Raw genomic sequence first — 17,794 nt, forward strand, 5'->3', positions numbered from 1 at the left:
TTCAGGCTGCGGTTGAGGCTTAGGGTTCAGGGTCAGGGTTGGAGCTAGGCTTAGATTTAGGCTCCCGGTTATGCTTCGGGTCGAGATTGGGGTACGGATACGTGTTAGGGGGCGTGTGCATTGCAGGTCGGGGCTGGTAGTTAGGGTAGGCCTCAAGGTTCAGTGTTCCGGTTAGTCCTAGTGTTCAGGGTCAGAGTTGGAGCTAGGGTTAGCATTAGGCTTCCAGTGAAGCCTAGGGTCGAGAGTGGGGTACGGATACGTGTAGGGGGCATGTGAGTTGCACGGCACAGCTTATCGTTAGAGTAGGCCTCAGGGTTCAGGCTGCGGATGATGCTTAGGTTTCAGGGTCAGGGTTGGAGCTCGGGATAGGGTTAGGCTCCCGGTGAGGCTTCGGGTCGAGATTGGGGTACAGATACTTGTTAGGGGGCGTGTGCGTTGCAGCGCTCCGCTTATCGTTAGGTTAGGCCTCAGGGTTCAGGCTGCGGGTTAGGATTAGTGTTCAGGGTGAGAGTTGGAGCTAGGGTTAGGTTTAGGCTTCCGGTGAGGCTTCGGGCCGAGATTGGGGTACGGATACCTGTTAGGTGGCGTGTTCGTTGCAGGGCGTAGGTTATCGTTAGGGTAGGCCTCCGGGTTCAGGCTGCGGGTGAGGCTTACGGTTCATGGTCAGAGTTGGAGCTAGGGTAAGGTTTAGGTTCCCGGTGAGGCTTCGGGTCGAGATTGGGGTACGGATATGTGTTAGGGGTCGTGTGCGTTGCAGGGCGCGGCTTTTCGTTAGTGTAGGCCTCAGGGTTCAGTCTTCCTGTGAGGCTTAGGGTTCAGGGTCAGGGTTGGAGCCAGCGTTAGCGTTAGGCTCCCTGTGAGACCTAGGTTCGAGATTGGGGTACAGATACGTCTTTGCGGGCGTGTGCGTTGCAGGGTGCAGCTTATTGTTATGGTAGGCCTCAGGGTTCAGGCTGCGGGTGAGGCTTAGGGTTCAGGGTCAGGGTTGGAGCTAGGGTTAGGATTAGGCTCCCTCTGAGGCCTAGGTTCGCGATTGGTGTACGGATACGTGTTAGGGGGTGTTAGCGTTGCAGGGCGCAGCTTATCGTTGGGGTAGGTCTCAGGGTTTTGGCTGTGGGTGAGGCTTAGTGTTCAGGATAAGAGTTGGAGATAGGGTTAGTGTTCGGCTCCCACTGAGGCTTACGGTCGAGATGGGGGTAGAGATACGTGTTAGGGGGAGTTTTTCATTGCAGGGCGCCGATAATCGTTAGGGTAGGCCTCAGGGTTCAGGCTGTGGATGAGGCTTAGCGTACAGGATCAGGGTTGGATTTAGGGTTAGTGTGAGGCTCCCGGTGAGGCCTAGGGTCGAGATTGGCGTACGGAAACGTGTTAGGGCGCGTTTTCGTTTCAGGGCGCGACTTATCGTTAGGGTTGGCCTCAGCGTTCAGGCTGCGGGTGAGGCTTAGTGTTCAGGGTCAGGGTTGGAGCTAGCGTTAGCGTTCGGCTCCCGATGAGGCCTAGGTACGAGACTGGGGTACAGATACGTCTTTGGGGGTGTGTGCGTTGCAGGGCGCGGCTTATTGTTAGGGTAGGCCTCAGGGTTCAGGCTGCAGGTGAGGCTTAGTGTTCATGGTCAGAGTTGGAGCTACGGTTAGGATTAGGCTCCCGCTGAGGCTTACGGTCGAGATTGGTGTACAGATACCTGTTAAGGGGCGTGTGCGTTGCAGGGCGCATATAATCGTTAGGGTAGGCTTCAGGGTTAAGGCTGCGGATGAGGCTTCGGGTGCAGGGTTAGGGTTGGAGCTATGTTTAGGTTTAGGCTCCCGGTGAGGCCTAGGTTCGAGAATGGGGTTCGGATACGTGTTAGGGGGCGTTTGCGTTGCAGGGCGCGACTTATCTTTAGGGTCGGCCTCACGGTTCAGGCTGCGGGTGAGGCTTAGTTTTCAGGGTCAGGGTTGGAGTACGGGTTATGGTTAGGCACCCGGTGAGGCTTAGGGTCGAGATTGGGGTAAGGATACGTGTTAGGGGGCGTGTGGGTTGCAGGGCGATGCTTATAGTTATGGTAGGCCTCAGGGTTCAGTCTTCCTGTGAGGCTTAGGGTTCAGAGTCAAGATTGGAGCTAGGGTAAGTGTTAGGCTCCCGGTGAGGCCTAGGCTCGAGATTGGGGTACGGATATGTGTTAGGGGGAGTTGTTGTTGCAGGGCGTGGTTTATCATTAGGGTAGGCCTCAGGGTTCAGGCTGCGGGTGTGGATTAGGGTTCAGGGCGAGTGTCGGAGCTAGGGTTAGGTTTAGGTTCCCGGTGAGGCTTCGGGTAGAGATTTGGGTACTGATACATGTTAGGGGGCGTGTGCATTCCAGGGCGCGGCTTATCGTTAGTGTAGGCCTCAGGGTTCGTCTTCCTGTGACGCTTAGGGTTCAGGGTCAGGGTTGGAACTAGCATTAGCGTTCGACTCCCGGTGAGGTCTATGGTCGAGATTGGGGTACATATACGTGTTAGGGGGCGTGTGCTTTGCAGGGCGCAGCTTATTGTTAGGGTAGGCCTCAGGGTTCAGGCTGCGGGTGAGGCTTAGTGTTCAGGGTCAGGGTTGTAGCTAGGGTTAGGGTTAGGCTCCCTCTGAGGCCTAGGTTCGAGATTGGGGTGCGGATACATTTTAGGGGGAGTGTGCCTTGCAGAGCGCGGCTTATCGTTATAGTAAGGCTCAGGGTTCTTGCTGCGAGTGAGGCTTAGTGTTCAGGATAAGGGTTGGAGTTAGGGTTAGGGTTTGGCTCCCGGTGAGGCCTAGGGTCGAGATTGGGGTACGGATATGTATTAGGGGGCGTTGTTGTTGCAAGGCACGGTTTATCGGTAGGGTAGGCCTCAGGGTTCTGGATGCAGGTGAGGTTTATTGTTCAGGGTCAGGGTTGGAGCTAGGGTTAGGGTTAGGCTCCCGGTGTTGCTTTTGGTCGAGATTGGGGTACGGATACGTGTTAGGGGGCGTGTGAGTTGCAGGACACGGCTGACGTTAGGGTAGGCCTCAGGTATCGAGCTTCGGGTGAGGCTTAGTTTTCAGGGTCAGGGTTGGAGCTAGGGTTAGGTTTAGGCTCCCGTTTAGGCTTCGGGTCGAGATTGGATTACGGATACGTTTTAGGGCGCTTGTGCATTGCAGGGCGTGGCTGAACATTAGCTTAGGCCTCAGGGTTCAGACTGTGGGTGAGTCTTAGGTTTCACGGTCAGGGTTGGAGCTAGGGGTAGGGTTAGGCTCCGGCTGAGGCTTACGGTCGTGATTGAGGTACAGATACGTCTTAGGTGTCGTGTGCTTTGCATGGCGCAGATAATACTTAGGGTAGGCTTCAGGGTTCAGGCTGCGGGTGAGGCTTAGGATTCAGGGTCTGGGTTGGAGCTAGGGTTAAGGTTAGGCTCCCTCTGAGGCCTAGGTTCGAGATTGGGGTACGGATACGTGTTACGGGGAGTTGTTGTTGAAGGGCGTGGCTTATCGTTAGGTTAGGCCTCAGTGTTCAGGCTGCGGGTGTGGATTAGGGTTCAGGGTGAGTGTCGGAGATAGGGTTAGGGTTAGGCTCTCGCTGAGGCCTACGGCCGAGATTGCATTACGGATACGTGTTAGGGGGCTTGTGAATTGCAGAGCACGGCTTATCTTTAGTGTTGGTCTCAGGTTTCAGGCTGCAGCTGAGGCTTAGGGTTCAGGGTCAGGTTTGGAGCTAAGTTTAGGTTTAGGCTCCAGGTGATGCCTAGGGTCGAGATTGGGGTACGGATACGTGTTAGGGGGCGTGTGGTTTGCAGGGCACGGCCTATAGTTAGGGTGGGCCTCAGGGTTCAGACTTCCGGTAAGGCTTAGGATTCAGGGTCAGTGTTGGAGCTATGGTTAGCGTTAGGCACCCGTTGCGGCCTAGGTTCGACATTGGGATACGGATACATGTAAGGGGGCGTGTGAGTTGCACGGCGTGGCTTATCCTTAGCCTAGGCCTCAGCGTTCAGGCTGCAGGTGAGGCTTAGCGTTCAGGGTCAGGGTTGGAGCTAGGGTTATGGTTAGGCAGGCGGTGAGGCCTATGGTCGAGATTCGGTTACGGAAACGTGTTAGGGGGCATTTGCGTTGCAGGGCGTGACTTATCGTAAGGGTAGGCCCCAGGGTTCAGGCTGCGGGTGAGGCTTAGTGTTCAGGGTCAGGGTTGGAGCTCTGGTTTGGCTTAGGCTCTCGCTGAGGCCTATGGCCGAGATTGGAGTATGGATACGTGTTAGGGGGCGTGTGCATTGCAGGGCACGGCTGATCGTTAGTGTAGGTCTCAGGGTTCAGGCTGCGGTTGAGGCTTAGGGTTCAGGGTCAGGTTTGGAGCTAAGGTTAGGTTTAGGCTCCCGGTGAGGCCTAGGTTCGAGATTGTGGTACGGATACGTGTTAGGGGGCGTGTGCATTGCAGGGCACGGCTGATCGTTAGGGTAGGCCTCAGGGTTCACACTGTGGTTGAGGCTTAGGTTTCAGGGTCAGGTTTGGAGGTAGTGTTAGCGTTCGACTCCTGGTGAGGCCTAGGGTCGAGATTGGGGTACGGATACCTGTTCGGGGGTGTGTGCGTTGCAGGGCACAGCTTTTCGTTAGGGTAGCGCTCAGGGTTGTGGCTGCGGATGAGGCTTAGTGTTCAGGATAAGGGTTGTAGTTTGGGTTAGGGTTAGGCTCCCGGTGAGGCCTAGGGTCGAGATTGGGGTACGGATATATGTTAGGGAGCGTTGTTCTTGCAGGGCGCGGTTTATCATTAGGGTAGGTCTCACGGTTCAGGTTGCAGGTGAGGTTTATTGTTCAGGGTCAGGGTTGGAGCTAGGGTTAGGGTTAGGCTCCCTGTGAGGCTTTGGTTCGAGATTGGGGTACGGATACGTGTTAAGGGGCGTGTGCCTTGCAGGGCGGGACTTAATGGTAGGGCAGGCCTCAGGGTTCAGGCGGCGGGTGAGACTTAGGGTTCAGGGTCAAGTTTGGAGCTAGCGGTAATTTTAGGCTCCCCTTGAGGCTTTGGGTCGAGATTGGTGTTCGGATACGTGTTAGGTGGCGTTTGAGTTGCAGTGCGCAGATAATCATTAGGGTAGGCCTCAGGGATCAGGCTGTGGGTGAGGCTTAGGATTCAGGGACAGGGTTGGAGATAGGGTTAGGTTTAGGCTCCCGTTGAGGCTTAGGGTCGAGATTGGGGTACAGATACGTGTTAGGGGGCGTGTGCGTTGCAGGGCGCAGATAATCGTTAGGGTAGGCCTCAGGCTTCAGGCTGCGGGTGAGGCTTAGGGTTCTGGGTCGGAGTTGGAGCTAGGGTTAGGGTTATACTCCCGGTGAGGCCTAGGTTCGAGAATGGGGTACGGATACGTATTAGGGGGCGTTTGCGTTGAAGGGCGTGACTTATCCTTAGTGTAGGCCTCAGGGTTCAGGCTGCGGTTGAGGCTTAGGGTTCAGGGTCAGGGTTGGAGCTAGGCTTAGATTTAGGCTCCCGGTTATGCTTCGGGTCGAGATTGGGGTACGGATACGTGTTAGGGGGCGTGTGCATTGCAGGTCGGGGCTGGTAGTTAGGGTAGGCCTCAAGGTTCAGTGTTCCGGTTAGTCCTAGTGTTCAGGGTCAGAGTTGGAGCTAGGGTTAGCATTAGGCTTCCAGTGAAGCCTAGGGTCGAGAGTGGGGTACGGATACGTGTAGGGGGCATGTGAGTTGCACGGCACAGCTTATCGTTAGAGTAGGCCTCAGGGTTCAGGCTGCGGATGATGCTTAGGTTTCAGGGTCAGGGTTGGAGCTCGGGATAGGGTTAGGCTCCCGGTGAGGCTTCGGGTCGAGATTGGGGTACAGATACTTGTTAGGGGGCGTGTGCGTTGCAGCGCTCCGCTTATCGTTAGGTTAGGCCTCAGGGTTCAGGCTGCGGGTTAGGATTAGTGTTCAGGGTGAGAGTTGGAGCTAGGGTTAGGTTTAGGCTTCCGGTGAGGCTTAGGGCCGAGATTGGGGTACGGATACCTGTTAGGTGGCGTGTTCGTTGCAGGGCGTAGGTTATCGTTAGGGTAGGCCTCCGGGTTCAGGCTGTGGGTGAGGCTTACGGTTCATGGTCAGAGTTGGAGCTAGGGTAAGGTTTAGGTTCCCGGTGAGGCTTCGGGTCGAGATTGGGGTACGGATATGTGTTAGGGGTCGTGTGCGTTGCAGGGCGCGGCTTTTCGTTAGTGTAGGCCTCAGGGTTCAGTCTTCCTGTGAGGCTTAGGGTTCAGGGTCAGGGTTGGAGCCAGCGTTAGCGTTAGGCTCCCTGTGAGACCTAGGTTCGAGATTGGGGTACAGATACGTCTTTGCGGGCGTGTGCGTTGCAGGGTGCAGCTTATTGTTATGGTAGGCCTCAGGGTTCAGGCTGCGGGTGAGGCTTAGGGTTCAGGGTCAGGGTTGGAGCTAGGGTTAGGATTAGGCTCCCTCTGAGGCCTAGGTTCGCGATTGGTGTACGGATACGTGTTAGGGGGTGTTAGCGTTGCAGGGCGCAGCTTATCGTTGGGGTAGGTCTCAGGGTTTTGGCTGTGGGTGAGGCTTAGTGTTCAGGATAAGAGTTGGAGATAGGGTTAGTGTTCGGCTCCCACTGAGGCTTACGGTCGAGATGGGGGTAGAGATACGTGTTAGGGGGAGTTTTTCATTGCAGGGCCCCGATAATCGTTAGGGTAGGCCTCAGGGTTCAGGCTGTGGATGAGGCTTAGCGTACAGGATCAGGGTTGGATTTAGGGTTAGTGTGAGGCTCCCGGTGAGGCCTAGGGTCGAGATTGGCGTACGGAAACGTGTTAGGGCGCGTTTTCGTTTCAGGGCGCGACTTATCGTTAGGGTTGGCCTCAGCGTTCAGGCTGCGGGTGAGGCTTAGTGTTCAGGGTCAGGGTTGGAGCTAGCGTTAGCGTTCGGCTCCCGATGAGGCCTAGGTACGAGACTGGGGTACAGATACGTCTTTGGGGGTGTGTGCGTTGCAGGGCGCGGCTTATTGTTAGGGTAGGCCTCAGGGTTCAGGCTGCAGGTGAGGCTTAGTGTTCATGGTCAGAGTTGGAGCTACGGTTAGGATTAGGCTCCCGCTGAGGCTTACGGTCGAGATTGGTGTACAGATACCTGTTAAGGGGCGTGTGCGTTGCAGGGCGCATATAATCGTTAGGGTAGGCTTCAGGGTTAAGGCTGCGGATGAGGCTTCGGGTGCAGGGTTAGGGTTGGAGCTATGTTTAGGTTTAGGCTCCCGGTGAGGCCTAGGTTCGAGAATGGGGTTCGGATACGTGTTAGGGGGCGTTTGCGTTGCAGGGCGCGACTTATCTTTAGGGTCGGCCTCACGGTTCAGGCTGCGGGTGAGGCTTAGTTTTCAGGGTCAGGGTTGGAGTACGGGTTATGGTTAGGCACCCGGTGAGGCTTAGGGTCGAGATTGGGGTAAGGATACGTGTTAGGGGGCGTGTGGGTGGCAGGGCGATGCTTATAGTTATGGTAGGCCTCAGGGTTCAGTCTTCCTGTGAGGCTTAGGGTTCAGAGTCAAGATTGGAGCTAGGGTAAGTGTTAGGCTCCCGGTGAGGCCTAGGTTCGAGATTGGGGTACGGATATGTGTTAGGGGGAGTTGTTGTTGCAGGGCGTGGTTTATCATTAGGGTAGGCCTCAGGGTTCAGGCTGCGGGTGTGGATTAGGGTTCAGGGCGAGTGTCGGAGCTAGGGTTAGGTTTAGGTTCCCGGTGAGGCTTCGGGTAGAGATTTGGGTACTGATACATGTTAGGGGGCGTGTGCATTCCAGGGCGCGGCTTATCGTTAGTGTAGGCCTCAGGGTTCGTCTTCCTGTGACGCTTAGGGTTCAGGGTCAGGGTTGGAACTAGCATTAGCGTTCGACTCCCGGTGAGGCCTATGGTCGAGATTGGGGTACATATACGTGTTAGGGGGCGTGTGCTTTGCAGGGCGCAGCTTATTGTTAGGGTAGGCCTCAGGGTTCAGGCTGCGGGTGAGGCTTAGTGTTCAGGGTCAGGGTTGTAGCTAGGGTTAGGGTTAGGCTCCCTCTGAGGCCTAGGTTCGAGATTGGGGTACGGATACATTTTAGGGGGAGTGTGCCTTGCAGGGCGCGGCTTATCGTTATAGTAAGGCTCAGGGTTTTTGCTGCGAGTGAGGCTTAGTGTTCAGGATAAGGGTTGGAGTTAGGGTTAGGGTTTGGCTCCCGGTGAGGCCTAGGGTCGAGATTGGGGTACGGATATGTATGAGGGGGCGTTGTTGTTGCAAGGCACGGTTTATCGGTAGGGTAGGCCTCAGGGTTCTGGATGCAGGTGAGGTTTATTGTTCAGGGTCAGGGTTGGAGCTAGGGTTAGGGTTAGGCTCCCGGTGTTGCTTTTGGTCGAGATTGGGGTACGGATACGTGTTAGGGGGCGTGTGAGTTGCAGGACACGGCTGACGTTAGGGTAGGCCTCAGGTATCGAGCTTCGGGTGAGGCTTAGTTTTCAGGGTCAGGGTTGGAGCTAGGGTTAGGTTTAGGCTCCCGTTTAGGCTTCGGGTCGAGATTGGATTACGGATACGTTTTAGGGCGCTTGTGCATTGCAGGGCGTGGCTGAACATTAGCTTAGGCCTCAGGGTTCAGACTGTGGGTGAGTCTTAGGTTTCACGGTCAGGGTTGGAGCTAGGGGTAGGGTTAGGCTCCGGCTGAGGCTTACGGTCGTGATTGAGGTACAGATACGTCTTAGGTGTCGTGTGCTTTGCATGGCGCAGATAATACTTAGGGTAGGCTTCAGGGTTCAGGCTGCGGGTGAGGCTTAGGATTCAGGGTCTGGGTTGGAGCTAGGGTTAAGGTTAGGCTCCCTCTGAGGCCTAGGTTCGAGATTGGGGTACGGATACGTGTTACGGGGAGTTGTTGTTGAAGGGCGTGGCTTATCGTTAGGTTAGGCCTCAGTGTTCAGGCTGCGGGTGTGGATTAGGGTTCAGGGTGAGTGTCGGAGATAGGGTTAGGGTTAGGCTCTCGCTGAGGCCTACGGCCGAGATTGCATTACGGATACGTGTTAGGGGGCTTGTGAATTGCAGAGCACGGCTTATCTTTAGTGTTGGTCTCAGGTTTCAGGCTGCAGCTGAGGCTTAGGGTTCAGGGTCAGGTTTGGAGCTAAGTTTAGGTTTAGGCTCCAGGTGATGCCTAGGGTCGAGATTGGGGTACGGATACGTGTTAGGGGGCGTGTGGTTTGCAGGGCACGGCCTATAGTTAGGGTGGGCCTCAGGGTTCAGACTTCCGGTAAGGCTTAGGATTCAGGGTCAGTGTTGGAGCTATGGTTAGCGTTAGGCACCCGTTGCGGCCTAGGTTCGACATTGGGATACGGATACATGTAAGGGGGCGTGTGAGTTGCACGGCGTGGCTTATCCTTAGCCTAGGCCTCAGCGTTCAGGCTGCAGGTGAGGCTTAGCGTTCAGGGTCAGGGTTGGAGCTAGGGTTATGGTTAGGCAGGCGGTGAGGCCTATGGTCGAGATTCGGTTACGGAAACGTGTTAGGGGGCATTTGCGTTGCAGGGCGTGACTTATCGTAAGGGTAGGCCCCAGGGTTCAGGCTGCGGGTGAGGCTTAGTGTTCAGGGTCAGGGTTGGAGCTCTGGTTTGGCTTAGGCTCTCGCTGAGGCCTATGGCCGAGATTGGAGTATGGATACGTGTTAGGGGGCGTGTGCATTGCAGGGCACGGCTGATCGTTAGTGTAGGTCTCAGGGTTCAGGCTGCGGTTGAGGCTTAGGGTTCAGGGTCAGGTTTGGAGCTAAGGTTAGGTTTAGGCTCCCGGTGAGGCCTAGGTTCGAGATTGTGGTACGGATACGTGTTAGGGGGCGTGTGCATTGCAGGGCACGGCTGATCGTTAGGGTAGGCCTCAGGGTTCACACTGTGGTTGAGGCTTAGGTTTCAGGGTCAGGTTTGGAGGTAGTGTTAGCGTTCGACTCCTGGTGAGGCCTAGGGTCGAGATTGGGGTACGGATACCTGTTCGGGGGTGTGTGCGTTGCAGGGCACAGCTTTTCGTTAGGGTAGCGCTCAGGGTTGTGGCTGCGGATGAGGCTTAGTGTTCAGGATAAGGGTTGTAGTTTGGGTTAGGGTTAGGCTCCCGGTGAGGCCTAGGGTCGAGATTGGGGTACGGATATATGTTAGGGAGCGTTGTTCTTGCAGGGCGCGGTTTATCATTAGGGTAGGTCTCACGGTTCAGGTTGCAGGTGAGGTTTATTGTTCAGGGTCAGGGTTGGAGCTAGGGTTAGGGTTAGGCTCCCTGTGAGGCTTTGGTTCGAGATTGGGGTACGGATACGTGTTAAGGGGCGTGTGCCTTGCAGGGCGGGACTTAACGGTAGGGCAGGCCTCAGGGTTGAGGCGGCGGGTGAGACTTAGGGTTCAGGGTCAAGTTTGGAGCTAGCGGTAATTTTAGGCTCCCCTTGAGGCTTTGGGTCGAGATTGGTGTTCGGATACGTGTTAGGTGGCGTTTGAGTTGCAGTGCGCAGATAATCATTAGGGTAGGCCTCAGGGATCAGGCTGTGGGTGAGGCTTAGGATTCAGGGACAGGGTTGGAGATAGGGTTAGGTTTAGGCTCCCGTTGAGGCTTAGGGTCGAGATTGGGGTACAGATACGTGTTAGGGGGCGTGTGCGTTGCAGGGCGCAGATAATCGTTAGGGTAGGCCTCAGGCTTCAGGCTGCGGGTGAGGCTTAGGGTTCTGGGTCGGAGTTGGAGCTAGGGTTAGGGTTATACTCCCGGTGAGGCCTAGGTTCGAGAATGGGGTACGGATACGTATTAGGGGGCGTTTGCGTTGAAGGGCGTGACTTATCCTTAGTGTAGGCCTCAGGGTTCAGGCTGCGGTTGAGGCTTAGGGTTCAGGGTCAGGGTTGGAGCTAGGCTTAGATTTAGGCTCCCGGTTATGCTTCGGGTCGAGATTGGGGTACGGATACGTGTTAGGGGGCGTGTGCATTGCAGGTCGGGGCTGGTAGTTAGGGTAGGCCTCAAGGTTCAGTGTTCCGGTTAGTCCTAGTGTTCAGGGTCAGAGTTGGAGCTAGGGTTAGCATTAGGCTTCCAGTGAAGCCTAGGGTCGAGAGTGGGGTACGGATACGTGTAGGGGGCATGTGAGTTGCACGGCACAGCTTATCGTTAGAGTAGGCCTCAGGGTTCAGGCTGCGGATGATGCTTAGGTTTCAGGGTCAGGGTTGGAGCTCGGGATAGGGTTAGGCTCCCGGTGAGGCTTCGGGTCGAGATTGGGGTACAGATACTTGTTAGGGGGCGTGTGCGTTGCAGCGCTCCGCTTATCGTTAGGTTAGGCCTCAGGGTTCAGGCTGCGGGTTAGGATTAGTGTTCAGGGTGAGAGTTGGAGCTAGGGTTAGGTTTAGGCTTCCGGTGAGGCTTAGGGCCGAGATTGGGGTACGGATACCTGTTAGGTGGCGTGTTCGTTGCAGGGCGTAGGTTATCGTTAGGGTAGGCCTCCGGGTTCAGGCTGTGGGTGAGGCTTACGGTTCATGGTCAGAGTTGGAGCTAGGGTAAGGTTTAGGTTCCCGGTGAGGCTTCGGGTCGAGATTGGGGTACGGATATGTGTTAGGGGTCGTGTGCGTTGCAGGGCGCGGCTTTTCGTTAGTGTAGGCCTCAGGGTTCAGTCTTCCTGTGAGGCTTAGGGTTCAGGGTCAGGGTTGGAGCCAGCGTTAGCGTTAGGCTCCCTGTGAGACCTAGGTTCGAGATTGGGGTACAGATACGTCTTTGCGGGCGTGTGCGTTGCAGGGTGCAGCTTATTGTTATGGTAGGCCTCAGGGTTCAGGCTGCGGGTGAGGCTTAGGGTTCAGGGTCAGGGTTGGAGCTAGGGTTAGGATTAGGCTCCCTCTGAGGCCTAGGTTCGCGATTGGTGTACGGATACGTGTTAGGGGGTGTTAGCGTTGCAGGGCGCAGCTTATCGTTGGGGTAGGTCTCAGGGTTTTGGCTGTGGGTGAGGCTTAGTGTTCAGGATAAGAGTTGGAGATAGGGTTAGTGTTCGGCTCCCACTGAGGCTTACGGTCGAGATGGGGGTAGAGATACGTGTTAGGGGGAGTTTTTCATTGCAGGGCGCCGATAATCGTTAGGGTAGGCCTCAGGGTTCAGGCTGTGGATGAGGCTTAGCGTACAGGATCAGGGTTGGATTTAGGGTTAGTGTGAGGCTCCCGGTGAGGCCTAGGGTCGAGATTGGCGTACGGAAACGTGTTAGGGCGCGTTTTCGTTTCAGGGCGCGACTTATCGTTAGGGTTGGCCTCAGCGTTCAGGCTGCGGGTGAGGCTTAGTGTTCAGGGTCAGGGTTGGAGCTAGCGTTAGCGTTCGGCTCCCGATGAGGCCTAGGTACGAGACTGGGGTACAGATACGTCTTTGGGGGTGTGTGCGTTGCAGGGCGCGGCTTATTGTTAGGGTAGGCCTCAGGGTTCAGGCTGCAGGTGAGGCTTAGTGTTCATGGTCAGAGTTGGAGCTACGGTTAGGATTAGGCTCCCGCTGAGGCTTACGGTCGAGATTGGTGTACAGATACCTGTTAAGGGGCGTGTGCGTTGCAGGGCGCATATAATCGTTAGGGTAGGCTTCAGGGTTAAGGCTGCGGATGAGGCTTCGGGTGCAGGGTTAGGGTTGGAGCTATGTTTAGGTTTAGGCTCCCGGTGAGGCCTAGGTTCGAGAATGGGGTTCGGATACGTGTTAGGGGGCGTTTGCGTTGCAGGGCGCGACTTATCTTTAGGGTCGGCCTCACGGTTCAGGCTGCGGGTGAGGCTTAGTTTTCAGGGTCAGGGTTGGAGTACGGGTTATGGTTAGGCACCCGGTGAGGCTTAGGGTCGAGATTGGGGTAAGGATACGTGTTAGGGGGCGTGTGGGTGGCAGGGCGATGCTTATAGTTATGGTAGGCCTCAGGGTTCAGTCTTCCTGTGAGGCTTAGGGTTCAGAGTCAAGATTGGAGCTAGGGTAAGTGTTAGGCTCCCGGTGAGGCCTAGGCTCGAGATTGGGGTACGGATATGTGTTAGGGGGAGTTGTTGTTGCAGGGCGTGGTTTATCATTAGGGTAGGCCTCAGGGTTCAGGCTGCGGGTGTGGATTAGGGTTCAGGGCGAGTGTCGGAGCTAGGGTTAGGTTTAGGTTCCCGGTGAGGCTTCGGGTAGAGATTTGGGTACTGATACATGTTAGGGGGCGTGTGCATTCCAGGGCGCGGCTTATCGTTAGTGTAGGCCTCAGGGTTCGTCTTCCTGTGACGCTTAGGGTTCAGGGTCAGGGTTGGAACTAGCATTAGCGTTCGACTCCCGGTGAGGCCTATGGTCGAGATTGGGGTACATATACGTGTTAGGGGGCGTGTGCTTTGCAGGGCGCAGCTTATTGTTAGGGTAGGCCTCAGGGTTCAGGCTGCGGGTGAGGCTTAGTGTTCAGGGTCAGGGTTGTAGCTAGGGTTAGGGTTAGGCTCCCTCTGAGGCCTAGGTTCGAGATTGGGGTGCGGATACATTTTAGGGGGAGTGTGCCTTGCAGGGCGCGGCTTATCGTTATAGTAAGGCTCAGGGTTTTTGCTGCGAGTGAGGCTTAGTGTTCAGGATAAGGGTTGGAGTTAGGGTTAGGGTTTGGCTCCCGGTGAGGCCTAGGGTCGAGATTGGGGTACGGATATGTATTAGGGGGCGTTGTTGTTGCAAGGCACGGTTTATCGGTAGGGTAGGCCTCAGGGTTCTGGATGCAGGTGAGGTTTATTGTTCAGGGTCAGGGTTGGAGCTAGGGTTAGGGTTAGGCTCCCGGTGTTGCTTTTGGTCGAGATTGGGGTACGGATACGTGTTAGGGGGCGTGTGAGTTGCAGGACACGGCTGACGTTAGGGTAGGCCTCAGGTATCGAGCTTCGGGTGAGGCTTAGTTTTCAGGGTCAGGGTTGGAGCTAGGGTTAGGTTTAGGCTCCCGTTTAGGCTTCGGGTCGAGATTGGATTACGGATACGTTTTAGGGCGCTTGTGCATTGCAGGGCGTGGCTGAACATTAGCTTAGGCCTCAGGGTTCAGACTGTGGGTGAGTCTTAGGTTTCACGGTCAGGGTTGGAGCTAGGGGTAGGGTTAGGCTCCGGCTGAGGCTTACGGTCGTGATTGAGGTACAGATACGTCTTAGGTGTCGTGTGCTTTGCATGGCGCAGATAATACTTAGGGTAGGCTTCAGGGTTCAGGCTGCGGGTGAGGCTTAGGATTCAGGGTCTGGGTTGGAGCTAGGGTTAAGGTTAGGCTCCCTCTGAGGCCTAGGTTCGAGATTGGGGTACGGATACGTGTTACGGGGAGTTGTTGTTGAAGGGCGTGGCTTATCGTTAGGTTAGGCCTCAGTGTTCAGGCTGCGGGTGTGGATTAGGGTTCAGGGTGAGTGTCGGAGATAGGGTTAGGGTTAGGCTCTCGCTGAGGCCTACGGCCGAGATTGCATTACGGATACGTGTTAGGGGGCTTGTGAATTGCAGAGCACGGCTTATCTTTAGTGTTGGTCTCAGGTTTCAGGCTGCAGCTGAGGCTTAGGGTTCAGGGTCAGGTTTGGAGCTAAGTTTAGGTTTAGGCTCCAGGTGATGCCTAGGGTCGAGATTGGGGTACGGATACGTGTTAGGGGGCGTGTGGTTTGCAGGGCACGGCCTATAGTTAGGGTGGGCCTCAGGGTTCAGACTTCCGGTAAGGCTTAGGATTCAGGGTCAGTGTTGGAGCTATGGTTAGCGTTAGGCACCCGTTGCGGCCTAGGTTCGACATTGGGATACGGATACATGTAAGGGGGCGTGTGAGTTGCACGGCGTGGCTTATCCTTAGCCTAGGCCTCAGCGTTCAGGCTGCAGGTGAGGCTTAGCGTTCAGGGTCAGGGTTGGAGCTAGGGTTATGGTTAGGCAGGCGGTGAGGCCTATGGTCGAGATTCGGTTACGGAAACGTGTTAGGGGGCATTTGCGTTGCAGGGCGTGACTTATCGTAAGGGTAGGCCCCAGGGTTCAGGCTGCGGGTGAGGCTTAGTGTTCAGGGTCAGGGTTGGAGCTCTGGTTTGGCTTAGGCTCTCGCTGAGGCCTATGGCCGAGATTGGAGTATGGATACGTGTTAGGGGGCGTGTGCATTGCAGGGCACGGCTGATCGTTAGTGTAGGTCTCAGGGTTCAGGCTGCGGTTGAGGCTTAGGGTTCAGGGTCAGGTTTGGAGCTAAGGTTAGGTTTAGGCTCCCGGTGAGGCCTAGGTTCGAGATTGTGGTACGGATACGTGTTAGGGGGCGTGTGCATTGCAGGGCACGGCTGATCGTTAGGGTAGGCCTCAGGGTTCACACTGTGGTTGAGGCTTAGGTTTCAGGGTCAGGTTTGGAGGTAGTGTTAGCGTTCGACTCCTGGTGAGGCCTAGGGTCGAGATTGGGGTACGGATACCTGTTCGGGGGTGTGTGCGTTGCAGGGCACAGCTTTTCGTTAGGGTAGCGCTCAGGGTTGTGGCTGCGGATGAGGCTTAGTGTTCAGGATAAGGGTTGTAGTTTGGGTTAGGGTTAGGCTCCCGGTGAGGCCTAGGGTCGAGATTGGGGTACGGATATATGTTAGGGAGCGTTGTTCTTGCAGGGCGCGGTTTATCATTAGGGTAGGTCTCACGGTTCAGGTTGCAGGTGAGGTTTATTGTTCAGGGTCAGGGTTGGAGCTAGGGTTAGGGTTAGGCTCCCTGTGAGGCTTTGGTTCGAGATTGGGGTATGGATACGTGTTAAGGGGCGTGTGCCTTGCAGGGCAGGACTTAACGGTAGGGCAGGCCTCAGGGTTCAGGCGGCGGGTGAGACTTAGGGTTCAGGGTCAAGTTTGGAGCTAGCGGTAATTTTAGGCTCCCCTTGAGGCTTTGGGTCGAGATTGGTGTTCGGATACGTGTTAGGTGGCGTTTGAGTTGCAGTGCGCAGATAATCATTAGGGTAGGCCTCAGGGATCAGGCTGTGGGTGAGGCTTAGGATTCAGGGACAGGGTTGGAGATAGGGTTAGGTTTAGGCTCCCGTTGAGGCTTAGGGTCGAGATTGGGGTACAGATACGTGTTAGGGGGCGTGTGCGTTGCAGGGCGCAGATAATCGTTAGGGTAGGCCTCAGGCTTCAGGCTGCGGGTGAGGCTTAGGGTTCTGGGTCGGAGTTGGAGCTAGGGTTAGTGTTATACTCCCGGTGAGGCCTAGGTTCGAGAATGGGGTACGGATACGTATTAGGGGGCGTTTGCGTTGAAGGGCGTGACTTATCCTTAGTGTAGGCCTCAGGGTTCAGGCTGCGGTTGAGGCTTAGGGTTCAGGGTCAGGGTTGGAGCTAGGCTTAGATTTAGGCTCCCGGTTATGCTTCGGGTCGAGATTGGGGTACGGATACGTGTTAGGGGGCGTGTGCATTGCAGGTCGGGGCTGGTAGTTAGGGTAGGCCTCAAGGTTCAGTGTTCCGGTTAGTCCTAGTGTTCAGGGTCAGAGTTGGAGCTAGGGTTAGCATTAGGCTTCCAGTGAAGCCTAGGGTCGAGAGTGGGGTACGGATACGTGTAGGGGGCATGTGAGTTGCACGGCACAGCTTATCGTTAGAGTAGGCCTCAGGGTTCAGGCTGCGGATGATGCTTAGGTTTCAGGGTCAGGGTTGGAGCTCGGGATAGGGTTAGGCTCCCGGTGAGGCTTCGGGTCGAGATTGGGGTACAGATACTTGTTAGGGGGCGTGTGCGTTGCAGCGCTCCGCTTATCGTTAGGTTAGGCCTCAGGGTTCAGGCTGCGGGTTAGGATTAGTGTTCAGGGTGAGAGTTGGAGCTAGGGTTAGGTTTAGGCTTCCGGTGAGGCTTAGGGCCGAGATTGGGGTACGGATACCTGTTAGGTGGCGTGTTCGTTGCAGGGCGTAGGTTATCGTTAGGGTAGGCCTCCGGGTTCAGGCTGTGGGTGAGGCTTACGGTTCATGGTCAGAGTTGGAGCTAGGGTAAGGTTTAGGTTCCCGGTGAGGCTTCGGGTCGAGATTGTGGTACGGATATGTGTTAGGGGTCGTGTGCGTTGCAGGGCGCGGCTTTTCGTTAGTGTAGGCCTCAGGGTTCAGTCTTCCTGTGAGGCTTAGGGTTCAGGGTCAGGGTTGGAGCCAGCGTTAGCGTTAGGCTCCCTGTGAGACCTAGGTTCGAGATTGGGGTACAGATACGTCTTTGCGGGCGTGTGCGTTGCAGGGTGCAGCTTATTGTTATGGTAGGCCTCAGGGTTCAGGCTGCGGGTGAGGCTTAGGGTTCAGGGTCAGGGTTGGAGCTAGGGTTAGGATTAGGCTCCCTCTGAGGCCTAGGTTCGCGATTGGTGTACGGATACGTGTTAGGGGGTGTTAGCGTTGCAGGGCGCAGCTTATCGTTGGGGTAGGTCTCAGGGTTTTGGCTGTGGGTGAGGCTTAGTGTTCAGGATAAGAGTTGGAGATAGGGTTAGTGTTCGGCTCCCACTGAGGCTTACGGTCGAGATGGGGGTAGAGATACGTGTTAGGGGGAGTTTTTCATTGCAGGGCGCCGATAATCGTTAGGGTAGGCCTCAGGGTTCAGGCTGTGGATGAGGCTTAGCGTACAGGATCAGGGTTGGATTTAGGGTTAGTGTGAGGCTCCCGGTGAGGCCTAGGGTCGAGATTGGCGTACGGAAACGTGTTAGGGCGCGTTTTCGTTTCAGGGCGCGACTTATCGTTAGGGTTGGCCTCAGCGTTCAGGCTGCGGGTGAGGCTTAGTGTTCAGGGTCAGGGTTGGAGCTAGCGTTAGCGTTCGGCTCCCGATGAGGCCTAGGTACGAGACTGGGGTACAGATACGTCTTTGGGGGTGTGTGCGTTGCAGGGCGCGGCTTATTGTTAGGGTAGGCCTCAGGGTTCAGGCTGCAGGTGAGGCTTAGTGTTCATGGTCAGAGTTGGAGCTACGGTTAGGATTAGGCTCCCGCTGAGGCTTACGGTCGAGATTGGTGTACAGATACCTG

This window comes from Kogia breviceps, chromosome 7 (genome assembly GCF_026419965.1).
Source record: "Kogia breviceps isolate mKogBre1 chromosome 7, mKogBre1 haplotype 1, whole genome shotgun sequence".
Taxonomy (NCBI): Eukaryota; Metazoa; Chordata; class Mammalia; order Artiodactyla; family Physeteridae; genus Kogia; species Kogia breviceps.